Source organism: Gymnogyps californianus, chromosome 5 (assembly GCF_018139145.2).
Source record: "Gymnogyps californianus isolate 813 chromosome 5, ASM1813914v2, whole genome shotgun sequence".
Taxonomy (NCBI): domain Eukaryota; kingdom Metazoa; phylum Chordata; class Aves; order Accipitriformes; family Cathartidae; genus Gymnogyps; species Gymnogyps californianus.
Genome location: NC_059475.1, coordinates 16,402,413 through 16,416,135, shown reverse-complemented (window position 1 = coordinate 16,416,135; position 13,723 = coordinate 16,402,413). Strand labels below are relative to the sequence as shown.

General features: G+C 39.0%; 1 protein-coding gene across 1 annotated transcript in view; it reads left to right on the top strand.

Annotated features, from left to right (window-relative positions):
- The window catches only part of SERGEF (secretion regulating guanine nucleotide exchange factor), a 173,973-nt gene that overhangs the window by 73,764 nt on the left and 86,486 nt on the right, over nucleotides 1-13,723 (top strand).

Sequence of the window (13,723 nt, the reverse complement as noted above, 5' to 3'; positions counted from 1 at the left end):
TGCGGAAAGTGGGTCAGGAAACAGGCCTACTGTACCTGCAGAGACTGCAGAGTGCGGTAGCAACGGAGCAGAGTGTCCACAGCATGGCACTGTCTTACAAAACATAGAAGAGGAGATTGGCTGAGGATGTGGTTAGGATAGTGGGCATGTCTGGGAGCTAAAGATGCTGCTGCTTTTATTCTCCCTTCTCTCCCCCAGTATACACACTTGTTTTGCTGGGTGATTTTAGCAGTGCCCATTTTACTTTTTCCTTCTCTGCACAAAAATGTCCACAAAAACATTCTTTCACCTTCAGAGGTCAAAACCATCCTGTCCTGTAAGATAGACTGCTAGAGACATGCTTGCTGTTTCATGTGAGACAGTGTTAAATGTTGCTAAGGAGTCTTCCATATGCTTTTCAGACGTAGGAGAGAAAAAGGCATGTAGTATGCTGCTCTGTAGACCTTGGTGTGGTCATTTAAAAAGGCTTTTCCAAGCGTACCTTGCTTCACTTGCAAATCTAGTCTTGCTGGAGGTGACATTCAGAATAAAACTACAGTACAAACAGAAAAGGAGCAATAAAAACCAAAGCATCTCTAAACAACCAGTGGGACCTGCCAAAATTACCCAAAAAGTGGAAACTACATAGATTGAATGATAAACACAGAAGAAAGGGAGGAAAAAAATCCCAAAAGAGCAGTTATAAGAACTTTTGCTCAAGTGTAAGAGCGAATGGTGAAAGGAACCAAAAAAGATAATTTTAAAGTTCTTCTGTTTCCTCTGCTGCCTGCCTTTATCTCTGTGGAGCTTAATTAGTGTGGCTCAGAATAGTCCCTTTTATAAGTCTTTTGGTATACTGTATGTTCATCTATGTCCTGACCATAAGAGGAGATCTAAAGCAGGGGACATTAATTTAATAGAAAAAACAAATGTGTATTTTATCCTTAGGCGTAATTGTTTTGATTGTATTTGGTTTATGTGGGAAGGAATACCTTTCATTTTGTTTTATTCTTGAGATTTACTTGAGATTTGAGACCTAAGAGTAGGAAGGAAAGCCAGAAAGGTGGTTGTCTGTTTTTCAATTGGGAAAGGTCCATACTAAAAGGGAATGTTTTTCAGGAATCTTTTGAAGTGTTAATCCATTAATACAGAAAAAGGAAGAGGATTGGGTTCAGAGGCCTTCAGACTTTAGGTGCCAAAGCCTGCAACGTTCTTATGTTCTCAGCTTCCACTGAAGCTTCCACTGCGTTGGTGAAGGGGGTAAATCCAAACACTTGTTGACTTAAATGGAAGGATTGCCATTGATTAGGTTAAAATCAAAAAATGGAGGAGAAAGAAGGTAGCTTATGAATTGCTACCCTGTCTGTCTTAAGCTTTCGATCTCTGAGACATGATGAAAGAGGGAGTCGGGACACTTAGAGCCATTCTGTGCTAAGAAAAGCAGAGCAATGCAGCTGGCATGATCATATATCTTCCATCTACTTTCATTAATCTTGGCTTGAATTGTTATGCAAAAGTAATACATCCACATTGGTACAGCATGAAGACAGGGCAGATGACTCTTCTGCCAGTAACTCTTTCTTATTGTGACTGTAGGCAAATCAGTTGTGTGGAGCGCTCAGACCACTGAAGAGTCTGTATTTTATTTTGAGATGCATATAGAATGCTGTTGAAAAAATGCTTTTGAAAACAAGGCTTTGGTTTGTAAGCAACTTGGATACTCAAAAAAAGTCATCCTCAGTGCCATAATTTCCAGACTCTGTAATACATGAATGATAACATTAATAGCATTTCAAAGACAGGAGAATAAATGCCTCAGACTGAGACACTTTCAGTTACTGTAGTGGCATAGACAGTTTAGGGAAATGAATATATAAAAAATCATGGACGCTAGCAGTGTTAGTTTTATGTTTAAACCTGAGAGCAGTTCCACTGTGATAATTCAGCAGAGTAATCAAAATAAAAAAGAACTCCCTTCCCAGCTATGGTCATTACAGATAAATCCTGTGAATTTCCCAGTGCTGATTACTGAAATGGGCAATGCTCTGTGTCACTGCTGCTTTTCAGAATCAGCTGCTCTGGGAATTGATTAAACATCTCATGGTTCACGTTCTGCCCTGCTTTCACATATTGCATTAAACAGATTTTTCTAACCTATCCAATTCTGCATTTATATAGTGCTGTAAGCTATTCCAGCTCACAAGCCTTGAAGCAGTGAGCATAAACACAGAGGGGTAAGCAAGCGCATGCTGACTGTAGCAATGACAGCATTCCCTGGCTTTCACTCCAAAGGGAAGTGACTTCACCTCCAGAAGACAATTTACCACAGGCTGTGGACAAGATCACATAGTGCCTCACATGCTATTTATGCTTAAATACCAAGTAAAGGTGTTGCTATGTCGTCAGGGCTTTTCCTCTTAGTTCCTGTTTTGTTTTGCTTTTAATCGTGGATGTGGAGTTAATGTGGTAACCAAAGGAGAAGGTGAGACTGCATGTCGTGTTTGTCCACTTTCTGGACTTTGGCTGCTTGTCCTGTCTTGTTCCTGAGGCCTGCAGTTGTGTCACTCATTAAGTACAGCTTCTCCTGAGTGGTGTTTTGCTGATTACGATTACTAGCTTGAACTTCTTTTGAACAGAAGTTTTGTTTTAAAATAGCACTGTTATAATGAAAGGCACCCAAACCCCATCACACTTGTGCAGTGCATTGTGGCAGTCTGGATAGGAATGAGCAGGTAGTAGCCCAAATGTTTAAAACTCTGGCCTAAATCATACTCCATTGCACTGTTTTAGACACCTAAAGAAGCAATTTTTAAAGATGCTGCTTGTCTTCCGATTTCCACTTACCATCATTTTTAAAAGTAGGCTATTTGAGATCCTAGATATGTTATTTAACTGTGTTAAATTTTAATCAGATCTCATTTAAAAAAAAAAAATAAAAAAAATCTTTGGCTCTCCCTCTGGAAAGACTAGATCCCTTGATAGGGCAGGCAGACCTGTAGAGGGGTTCTTCAGAACTCTGCATCTTTTGAGGAGATGTGGGGTTTTTGGTGGCCTTTTTTTTTTTTTTTTTTTTTTTTTTTTTTTAATTAACCTCTTCAGGCTTGCCATGGAGGTGGAAAGTGTGTTCATCCTGTGCAGTCCTGACAGCTGGTGAACGTTGCCCATAAGAAGACTCACTGACCTATTCTCTGGCTTTCCTTTTGGCAACCTGCAGCAAGGTTATACTTCCTGAGCTGAAGCTTGAGGCTGCATGGCATGCCTCAGTCACTGCATCTGGGTGTTCTGAGGCCCAGCTGCCAGCCCTTACGAAAAGCCTAGTCTCTGTGAAATGTGCTGGTTGGGACTGGGGTGACACAGATTGCATAATGCAGAGGTGAATGTAAGAATGAATGTGTGGATACACCTTTCTGATTGCTGAGAGAAGTGCTCTCAATATTGTTTCATATATTAGAGTGCCACAAGTGGTTCTTCAAGAACTTGCCTCTGAAAATAAATTTTCAGATTCATGTCATCTTTAAAAAAAAAAAAAAGTACTTTTAATGGCTGGTTTTGGAAATTTGTCTGCTAAATTCCCGAGTTTAAAGTTGGCTTTTAGTTTAAGATTGTGTTTGCATGCTGGATTATGAGAATTCCTCCCTTGCTTTTCTTATTGTAGTAAAAAATGGCGTGTTTCACAAAATTTATCTTATTTTTATCTCTCAAAAAATACTTATCAGTTTACTAACTGTTGTCTTTCAATTTAAAAATACAATATTGGTGACTTAAAAGCCACCAATCAAAAACTTGAAAAATCCATATTAAAAATAAGAATTTCCTCAAGAAACTTAGCATCAGTTTGAATTCAGAGATGCAAACCCTTGTTCGCAGGAAAAACTTGTCATAAGAACACTTACCATAACACTGTGTTGGCCAAGAATATCTTAAAATAATTTAACTTTCGTTACTAATGGAGATGATGGTGTTCCCAGTGCTTCAGATGTTCTGTAATTGGTGTTTCTGACCTTGCAACTGAAACAGTCTGTTTGAGAAGTTGTATGGCCAATGACAAATTTTTATAATGTAATTCCTAATTTCAGACTCTACGGACTTGGAATTTCTCCCATAACTAACATACAACTCTTTCCACTCCAGTTTTGGATGGGAACTCTTACTCTTCAAAATTGCTGTATTAAGCTGTATCGGCAATACTTGATCATAATTTCATTTGGATGCTTTATTAACATGTAGATTGTTTTCACAGATAGTGGGATAGTTGCATTGTTAGACTACGTTTTTTCTTGTGCCTAGTATGCTACCACTTCTGATTACTTGACTTCAGAGTCCTTAATATCCTTATCGTTATTTTAAATTCTACTACCCTTATGCTCAACCCTGGTGCTATAAATATGTGAGTAGGAGTGGCAGACTTCTGTTATAAGCTAACATTTCTCTTCCTTGTATTTTGCTTTTAGGATGTGTGTTTGAGTGATGAGGAACACTGTCTTATTTAGGCTAGAGGCGAAATACTTCCAGACAGTCCTAAACGTTGGTCAGAAGTTCAGTGAGGAGAAGGAAAATCAAGCTACTTGTTCTCTTCTCCCAGAAGAAAAGAATTTCTAATATACCCAGATTTAAATGCAGTAGATACCTTAATATGCAAATCCTCGGTTTAATGATTTTGCATTTACTGTTAATATTCTACAGTATTTGAAATAAGGTAAGCCTATTCCTGTTCTAATTGGAAATCACAACAGTCTGCCTTTCAAATTGAGTTTCTTCTGCAGGGGTGTTGATGATAAGAGATGATGAGGTTTTTTTTTCTCCCCTACAAATTTCATTTATATTTTTCTCATGCTCCCAGTGTTAAGGCCACTGTAAATGTACATAGCAAAAGGCTACCTTCTTCCCCTTCTTCTAGCCCTGCCAAGAATTAGCTTCTGCCCACATAGTTTTTGCTTTGTATCCTTCCAGTTTTATTCATTAAAGATGTCTTTCATTGGAAGAGATAGGTCATCTTTTCCATAGTAAGCCTTAATTCAAAATCTCAGTGCCTGTGATTTTAAAAACAGCAACAGAAACAAACCAAGCTTAGTACTTAGTTGTGTTATGCTTCTTTAACATCAGTTTCCTCTGGGACCTTTTGCTATCCTGAAGCTTTGTATTTGATTTCATGCGGAGCTCATTTTTGACAATGCATAAAAACTTTCAGATGAGCAGAGAAGTGGAAACATAAAAATGGTCCTTTAACAAAGGGTTGTTAATAACCACGTTTCAATTTTTGATGTTGCAAATAGCTCATTTAAAATTTGTTCAACAGCTTATGGGTTGGTTTTTGTTGTTTTTGTTTTTTCCTGGGTGGAACATCTTCAGTTGGGAGTAGCTTGTGAGGTGGGTGAAGGTGGCGATCATGAGAAGGCACTTTGGAAAGAGGGACCTGGGAGGTTGCTGCCCTTGATGTAGACTGGAACTGCAATTGTAAGGCCTTGATCAAAACAGCTGGCAGTTTTGAAAGTGGGCATTATTTTAGCATTATTTTCTTAAATGGTGATGAAAGAGCCTTAAACCTTATCACCTCTATCTCTCTGTAAATGAGTGGCTGAAAACATAAAAAATGTTTGGCTCTTTAAAAAAGAAAAAAAGCGCTGTTATTAAGTAATTTATTAGGTCCTTCCGAATGCATGTTTAGGAATTAGTTGCTCCTGATTTGTATAGGTTCTCCTTTGGTGATCGCAGTGACACTGCCCAAGTGCCTTGGATGGAAATGCTTAAGAAGCAGTGCTGCTGGCATTCCACAGCCATGGAGTGGAGGCACCAGCTCGGTTGGTTTGCCCGAGCTAACGCTGGGCTCTGGCTGATCTGGGACTAGAGCTAGGTTCTTTGAATTGCAGTCCCAGGCATTTTCTGTTAGATCATCCTTCCCTTTTGCATGAAGCTCTGCTCCTTTGATTTGGAGGATCCCAAGCTGGTTTGAAATAAGAAATTATCTTTACAGTACGTGGACACCTGTATGATTTACCCCAGCAGAGTCTTGAATAGTTCGTCTTGTTATGCAGCTATGAGGGCTGGGAATCCCTTGCAGAACCCACTTTGAAGGACAGCAGGAAAAGCAAAAAGCTACATCTCTTAAAAGAAAATAGTAATTCTTTCCTGAATTCCCCAGAAAGCCTCCTCCAACTAGGTGAAGAGAGGCTTCTTAAAGCAGTTGTTTTGTGTGTCCTTTTCTAGTGTTGCTTCTGAGATTTGGTTCTATCTTACGCTGCTGTATATGTAAATTTTTTAAGAGCACAGGGACAAGTGTGATTATATAGTTGTATTTTCTTAATTCAAGCTGGAGACCTTTACCCAAATTATTCCTGCAACAGGAATAGTTTTTTTTTTTCAAGTGATGGCATCTCCCTTAGGATACCCAGTCATGACTTTATATGGTGGAGGATTCAGCTTGGTCCTGTTTAAATTGTCGCAGTAGCTCCTTTTGTCTTATGCTTGCCTGTTCTTCCAGAGGTAAAGTTAATATCTATTTTGCAATATCCTTTATTAACAGAGGGCCAAGAAATATGAAGGTTTTCTACAACTCATCAGAGCTAACATGATTATTTTCCCCAAACTGTCAAGATTTGTATGTATAATTGGGTCTCTGCAGCTCTCAGTAGCAGACAGTTTCTGAACTGCCTGTCTTCTAGTGGAGCCTGAAGCGTTCTTTTCTAATGAAACTATCTGGTATGGTGTGACAGCCATTTGGTTGGAACTATATATACACAATTGATGCTGAAATTATCTATTGTTTGTCATAAAGATGTATTTCAAGAACATACTGTTGTCTTTATATATAGCCAGACATAAATTTAGAAACAGTCCTATTTAATTTGATGAGTTTTGATTCTTTGCCAACTTTTTCTCTTTTTGGATGTTTGTACCCTGTGAGCAAGTTGTGAAACTGTTCTGTCTTGCCATTTGATTATGCAGGGGGTTACTTTTGCAGCTCTCCAATCAAAAGAGATTGTGTGCCAAAAACTTGAAAAGGCCAAAGTTTTTAAAACTTGTTCCTCCTTTAAGTAGAAAGAGCTGATGAGGAAGTGTTTTCTTGAGTGGTGTTTGTTTAATGTTTTGAACAACTCCTTATTTTTTGGTTTTTTGTTTGGGGATGACAATTGATCACAGCTTAGATTTTTGTGTGAGAAAAAATTTCTTGCATCTTGGCGGGGAAAAATTAATGTGTTTATCTGAAAAACTAGGGGGACCAAATGAAACAAGGTAAACTAACTCACTGGTGTAGTTTAAGCTTGCAAATTATTCAAGTGATTTTTTTTTTTTTTTGTGACCAAATTTTTTTCAAGACATGCTACACCACATACTTTCACTGCCTTTTAATGGCATTAGTGAAAGGATAAAAGTATGTGTAAAAATAAGCAGCTTAGATGTTTTCTGGTTTTATTTTTTATTTTCTACTTGGGATATTTTTTGAGGTGGTGATCAGTATTAGAAACTTAAGTCTCTTGTTGCAGAGAAAAACTGTGGCAGAAACATTCTGTAGATCTTTATTTAAAGCTAGCAATTTTTAAGAAAACAAATGAAAGATTAAAGAACATTTGATTGCAACAGATCACAGTTTTATTCTTTCGTGAGGTGACAATACATTAGCTTGCAAGCTGTTGCTGTCAGATGGTGTGCTGGGTGGTTTAAGAGCGCGGTTCCCTGGTAAACTTATGGAGTGCCTTATTCTTCCTGTGGTGTGGCCTTCACATCATTTCATGCAGGCATGTTCAAGACAGATGCAAGACGTTGTCTGATCCATACAGATCTCTGTGCTAAGTGGTAATCTGAAAGTAACCTTGGTAGAAAGCGAGAAGCTTTACTGAAAGATTTCCCTGTGATGCTGTTGCTAGGGCAACTGTGTCTATTGTGTGTGCTGTGTGTGTTTAACTGAGTCTGGCTCCTAGATACTGCAGTGTGGAAAAACATTGCCTTTAAAAGTGCCTCCCTTCCCCCATTTTTTGTAGGGTTGAAGGCAGCAAAAGCTGATAAGGCCTCCCTTATCAAACTCATCCTTCCTATTTTGCTTTTAGTTTGCTACTAGTTTAGGCATATTGCTTAATAAGACAGAACCATGCTGAAAATGGAAGGGACGCTGATGTCTTGCTGCAGCTCATTCTCTCTGCTCTGTGTGATAATTCAGGATGATTTGCAGAGGCAGGCAACAACATAACAGTAGGGCAGGGTATGTCCTGTTTCTTGCTCTGCAGAAGAAGAGCCTTTTTTCTGTGACAGTGAGGCGGCAGTGATGAGCAGTGGAAGAAGACTGGAAAAGATGTGTGCTGCACAGTGGAGGAGTGCCCAGAAAAGGAGCACACAAGGGATGCCAGAAAGGTGGGCTGAAAAGACAGTTCATCAGCAGGAGCCCTAATCCATGTCTCTGGGCAGTGAGCTGGCTATTCCTGACTTGTAACTGTAAAACGTCAGCATTCCCTTAAACCAAAATAATAATAGTAATAAATAATAATAATATCACCATCTGCTTGATGGAGCTGTTTCTGCTACTTTGAGAGGGTGCTGGGAGGGTCCCATCAACCAGAATCCCCTTCTACAATTTCACCTGGGTAAGGTTATTTTTTTTCTTTTGTCATATATATTCTGCGAAACAGTTTGAGGTGTGTGCACTCCTATTCTGTGCTGCCTGTGTTTTAGTGGCAGGTGACTGAGGGGGACCAATATTATGCATTAAAGAGGCCTAAGAAGCAAAAAAATTCATTGATGTGGAAGTGAAGTGGGATATAATTTTCTGTAATTAATCTAAAATGTATTAGGCTGATGAAATGAATTTCAGATTCAGCATTCCCTTTCCTCCATTGCACCATCTTCCTGTGGGAACATGCAGACACAGTAGGCTGGTAAGCCCTTCTCAACATGGATAACAAACATGTCCTGCTTTGTGAGTGAGTCTGTAAGAGTCATATGCCTCAGTTTGATAGAAGCTTTCACCCTCCCTATGCTCTGTAGTTCACAGGGGCTTTAAAAATTCTTTATGAATCAAGGAGGCCCCAGTTTTTGCTGCTGGCTACTGGGTTAATATTGCTGAATCCTAGAATAGGGCGCTCTATATTTCTATCTGTAGGTTATCTGAGTGAGAGAATGAAGGTGACATGAGGAGATGCAAGCGACATGCCAAACAATGAAGCTGTGCTTGGACAGCATCTGAATGGAAGCCAGGGAAATAATTTTAATGCATTGCCTAGCTACTCATTTTTTTCCCCTCCAAAAGACTCTTTTGTTATCCAAGTATATTTTTAGTCTTTTTTTTCAATCTGGTCAACATTTCATTCATGTTTATGTTGGATACATTGTTCCTTCAGTTTTCAAGAGACTGGTGCCTGTAGAGATGGAAATAATTTCCTTAATTGCTGAGGCTGAGGTGAATGTTATTACCCTTCATGCTGACCTAAAAGAACCTTTTTCTTCAGGCAGTCTCATGAACAATTTAGCCTTTGATGTTTCTTAGCTCCCTTTTAGTCAAGAGGCAGCCTGTGTAGAAAAGCATGTGGAAAATCATTCCTTTAAAAATGATTTTAAGAAGCATAATTTGTGCACTCTAGCTCATGGTCATATACTGAATTTATTCTTTTTAAATGTGCAACATAGTTCTGAGCTTGTGCTTATTTCTGTTTGTTTTAAAATTAGCAGTGCCTTCTGTACTCAGGAAGGTCCAAAATAGAGACTTAGCTTCTAAGTATGGGCTTATATATGTTCCTAATAATGATAAATTTAAGGATATGCTAAATATGTTCCTCTGTATGGGTAAATTAGCAGTTGTAGTCTGGTTTCTCCTCCATACAAGATTTGTTGATCTTTAATGAGGAATTGAGGGGGGGGAAGGAAAAATAGGGAAACAATACATGTGGAGTTTTAAAAAGCCTGATAATTTTCAAAGGTAGGAAGGAAAAAGAGACCCTTTGCACTCCCCTTTACTTTCAGTCCTTGTTCCCTTTCAGTTTCAGGAGATCTTTTTACTCTTGCATACTACAGAGTAAAGTCAACCAGGAAAACCTGCAGGATATTCTACTGCCTTATTTTCACTTACAAGTGATCTCAAATATACACACACACCATTTGCTCGTTTATTGGATCTTTTTTCCCCCAATAGCTTAGCTTAGTAGTTCTTTTACTTGTGGGCTGCAGTAATTACCAAGGAATGGAAGATGTCCTTTGTGTCAGAATGCCTATATGTGCACACAGAAAGAAAAGTAAGTAGGAGACTGCAGAGGTAAAAGGAGAGAACGAATCGAAAAAGGAAAAGTAGTCCAGAAAAAGAAAAAAAAATACATGAATGTGTGTGGTAAAGATTATTTTGTCTGTATGGCATTTGGAGATGCTTTGCTTCACCTCACACAAGTGATGCGAAGAATTCAGCAAAATGGCCAGAATCTTCCGGCATGTATTTCGAGTGATGCTCAGCAGTTGAGTTAGAGAGTATTTTGATTCTCTGAGCTTGAGAATAGATTACTTCCATCTCCAGCAGCGGTCCTGCAAAATGCTCTTTTGAGAAACTGGAAAGAGATGCAGGCTCTTTAAATAAATAAATAAATAATTTTTCAGGCTTTCTGTAATAAAAATGGTTGCATGCTGGATGCAAAGATGACAAAGGTGTAGTGATTCGAAAAGAAATGAATGCATTAAAATGTAACAGGAATTCACTCACAGGTAAAAAGTCTTCTTGGATAATATAATATTCAAAATAAGAGTAAGCTATTTAATCCAAATATTTTTCAGGTTGTGTGGTTCTAAAGGTATCATGACTAACCAAGCTCTCCCTTATCCAGTTAGTACCACAGTGTTTCAGCACGAGGTTGAAAAGGCAAGTTGCTTAAAACTGCCATTCCAGGTTATTTTTGGCCAGGTAGTTGGGAGTGAAGTGATACTGTCTACTTTGGAACACTTCAGGTATTTTTGAGGTGAGATCTGCCACAGAAGATGATATTCTGATATATTGAAATAGTTGGAAAATCAGATATTGTTCTTTTTTTCTGCTCCCTGACTGCAGTGGTTAAATGCATTTGGAGTCATTGGAAGCGACATGCTTCAATTCCCACTGTGATTTGAAATTGTAATAACCATGCCATACAGATGCCACCTCCATTAAGAGGAAGTAGCTTATATTTAGAGCTGATATTGGAGAGGCTGGGCAAAGGAGTAAATGTTAAAGCCTGTGTGCATTGGTGGACGTTGAAAAGAATATGATCTCAAGCTAGTGCTCTGTGTCCAGGAATGGTATGTTAGCCAGAGAGCGCTGAAGTCAGAACGGCAAAAACTTTGCCTACTGGCAAACTCCGACACTCATGGTATTTGCTAATGTGTAAGCATCATGTATAGGTGTCGTGGTTTAACCCCAGTCAGCAACTCAGCACCACGCAGCCGTTTCCCCCTCCCCCTCCCAGTGGGGTGAGGAGGAGGAAAGCAAAGGAAAAAAAAGTAAAACTTGTGGGTTGAGATAAGAACAGTTTAATAACTAAACTAAAATATAATACTAACAATAGTAATAATGAAATATAATAATAATAGTAATGAAAAGGAATGCAACAAAAAAAAAAAGGAAGGGGGGGGAGAAAAAAAAAACCAGTGATGCACAATGCAATTGCTCACCACCCGCTGACCGATGCCCAGTTAGTTCCCGAACCGCGATCCGCGCCTCCCGGCCAACTCCCCCCTGTTTATATACTGGGCATGACGTTCCATGGTATGGAATACCCCTTTGGCTAGTTCGGGTCAGCTGCCCTGGCTATGCTCCCTCCCAGCTTCTTGCACACCTGCTTGCTGGCAGAGCATGGGAGACTGAAAAGTCCTTGGCTGAAGATAAGCGCTACTTAGCAACAACTAAAACATCAGCGTGTTATCAACATTATTCTCACACTAAATCCAAAACACAGCACTGTACCAGCTACTAAAAAGAAAGTTAACTCTGTCCCAGCAAAACCAGGACAATAGGCACGAGTACATTCACTTCACCTCCTTCACAGGACGCTTGAGCAGTAGTTCTCAATCTTTCACACACGATGACCTTTATTGTGAGAGTAAAGCGCTTCTGAAGTTGACGGCCTGAGAACTCAAGGCAGATGAGGTGGGTTTTAGCTGTCATGCAGTGACACTTCAGTTTAATCAGGTTTGAGAATATCCAGGAAGGGGTTTCCTTATTGTTGTTATTGTTCTTAGTTGGGCTGCATGTGTCACTTTAGGTTAAATGAGTTCACCAGATTTCTGAAACGTTCTGAAATAGGGAGAAGTGCTCCCTATTGACTTCCATCTAAAGAGGGATGCTACTTTGAATTACAAATGCATGAGGTGGGTGTGTTTTGTAATTAGTGGTGAAGTCTGGTGGGCTGCTGACTTTAATATAACCTGTAGTACTTTTCACCTGTTGCAAAAATGCTGCTACTTTAATAAAAGATGTTAAAACTCCATTCTTCAGAGTTCCTATAATTTTGTATTCTATCTAGGGGCATAGACTGTTGTCTCAGATGAAGCCAAAATTTTAAAACCACATATTATTTCAGCAATATTTTATAAATTGAAAGGAAAACAGGTCTTGTAAAAAGATTTCTGATCAGTGTATTTCACAGTGACTTTCTAGACGTATTAATTAAAGAATATGTTCCTGTCTTCAGGAGTTATTTTAAAGTATTGATTCTTTTTTATAATAAGTATATAGCACTGCTCATAAAATGTTATTTGAAGAATTGTCTTGTCTGTCTTGATGATTCCTGTGCGCTGTTACAGAGCCACCCTGTGAGAATGAGAGGAAAAATGTGATTTAACAGTAGGAGGATGGGAGCCTGACTTCTGTGTATGTGGGAATGTTGTAATCTTACTGAGTAGCAGGAACATAGATGAATTAATGCAGGAAGTCACTGACAGTATCTCTGCCCTCCCCACCTTGTTTAGGTTAGCCAGCTCCCTTGTAGTCTGTATCAAAGAATAAAATACTCTCCTTTAAGCCATGATGCAAAAAAATATTTCAGTATGAAATCTTATGGAAAAAGTTGTGTGATTGCAATGTCAACGTCTGGTTACAATTTATTTAGGAAGAATTGAGTAGAGTCATAGGAGTGAAAGGGCATTTTATATTAAAACCTGCATTACCTGTTCCTCGGTCATTAACAAGTTGGAAATAAGAGGTCTTAAGGGGTGTCCAACAGGTGGGAAATCCTCTCCACTCCCCTGAAACAAAACATAATATAAGGCACTGACAGCAGCCTGCCATGAGCCACCACATCACAGGATGACCGCCTCCATCTAATAAGCATAGGAAAAGAGCTGCGATAATGTGGGTGAGTTTGCTCTCAAAGACAAGTACAGGAGACTATGCACTGTCAATACTAAAACATCTTAAATATGTCTATTGGCAAAACATCAAACCCTGGCAAGGCAAATTTTACATTAGTAATAATTTCTGGTTTGCATTTGGGGAAAAAGCAGAAGTATTATACAGTGATGAGATTCCCTTCTCTGTACCAGCATTTACTCGGCCTCTAGAGGTAGAATTTTAAAAATCAAGGCTGAAACATTTCCATTTCAGGGTTTTAAGAGGGATGGCCGAAGCGCTTTCTAGGTTGGTGATGTAGCTAATTTTTTTTTTTCCAGAACGTCAGGGAAGTTTCAGAAGACTGGTTGAAAGACAATGCCCTGCCAGTATTTTAAAAGATTGAACAAGATGACTCAAATAATTATAGGCCTGTCAGCTTGGTATTTGCCTTGGCCAAAATAATGGCATGGCTACCAT